The following is a 1,570-nucleotide window of genomic DNA, read 5'->3' on the forward strand; positions in this document are numbered from 1 at the left end:
ACACATCAATTATCTCTCCCGATGCTTCTCGCAAAAAAATATCCCTCATTGCAACGCACGGGCATATGTGCTAGTATTAACTAAAAAAATGGGAACATTGTATCAATTGTTTGACCCAAATTGAAACAATTCAGTAGTAACTAGTAACATTTCGGGACATAATTTATTAGTAATACATTACAATTTACAAAAGTGTACAACAAGCCTAAATTCGTAGTGAGCACTAGTGGCAGGTAGCAGCACGACGAGCAATAAGTAATGAGTAAACTGAATCTGGGAAAGGGGTAGAAATCTCATCGAACGTACCTCAAATCGGGGTGGGCGGCTAGCTGCTGGCCTGCTGCAGCTGCACAACGACAGCAGCCGGGCGACGACTGCCAAGTGCAGCCTGGGAGGCTGCGGTCTGCCGGCTGGGCGCGATGGCGCCGAGAAGGGGCGGGGTGGGCAGAGTCGCCGGCGAGATCAACGGGAGTGCAGAACAGTCGCGAGGGGAATCGGGGATGGGAGGCAGTTTGTAGCGCATGTCCTGGCGGCTACCGCGGTCGTGCGACGAGTCCATGTTGTGTTTGCTGGGCTTTCTTTCTTTCTTCCGGCCCATCCCCTAGTTTTTCTCTTATGGGCTATGGTAATATATATGGGTTGACCAAAATTCCGAGGGTGTTCACCCTGTAGATCCGCCACTGATCATTGCATCCATAGAGATGGCGCACCAAACGTCGCAAAGCACAATGTCCTTCTTCTGGTTATAGTTTTGGTTGCGGCACTTTGGGACCTTGGTGCTTGCTTTGGTCACCTCCACAACCTCATCCTCCTTGGCCACCACCTCTTTGACCTCCTCCTCCTCCATGTCTTCGTGGCCGAATGATCCCAAAACAAGTCACAGTTGAGCTCAACAAGGCCAATGGCGGCCGAGGACTCAAACGATGCGAGGAATTCGGCTGTGTTCATCTCCGCACTACAATATCAAAGAAAACACTATCAACAATCATTACCGATCACCAACAATCGCTATCGGATACCGGCACGACGCGAGGTTTTAATTATTACCTTTTTCTTGTTGGCATTTCATCGAGCACTTGGCGACCGCGATTCTTGTTGCCGGCTGCAGCCGCCGCTCTAGCTTGAGTAGTCGTCGCAGGGGCAGCTGGAGGTGCAGCACGAGGTGTCGGCGTAGGACAAGGCGCCGCATTGGCCTTCTTCATCTTCTTCTTCGCGGACGCCTCCGCGAACGCCGCCGCCGCCGCCGCCATCGGATTTCAAACCCGTTTGCCTCCGGTCAGTGCGGCATGCCATTGCCAGAGAGATGGTGGACACCTCACAGACTATTGGAGCGGTTGGTGGCGGAACTTAGACGCGTTGGCTCTTCTTCATATCCAAACTCTTCTTCGGCGGCGGCGCCGATGTGTGAGTGGTTTCTGGCGTGCCGCGGGGGGTGGGGGGTGCGAGAGGGAAAGGCGCTAGTTTTACTCGTCGGTGGCGGGATGGAGTAAGTTTAGGGAAATTTTAGGGGAAATAGGGAGGTGGAGTAAATTTTTTACTCCACTAAGTCTTTTAAGGGATCGGCTAGGTG

Source organism: Triticum urartu, chromosome 2 (genome assembly GCF_003073215.2).
Source record: "Triticum urartu cultivar G1812 chromosome 2, Tu2.1, whole genome shotgun sequence".
NCBI lineage: Eukaryota > Viridiplantae > Streptophyta > Magnoliopsida > Poales > Poaceae > Triticum > Triticum urartu.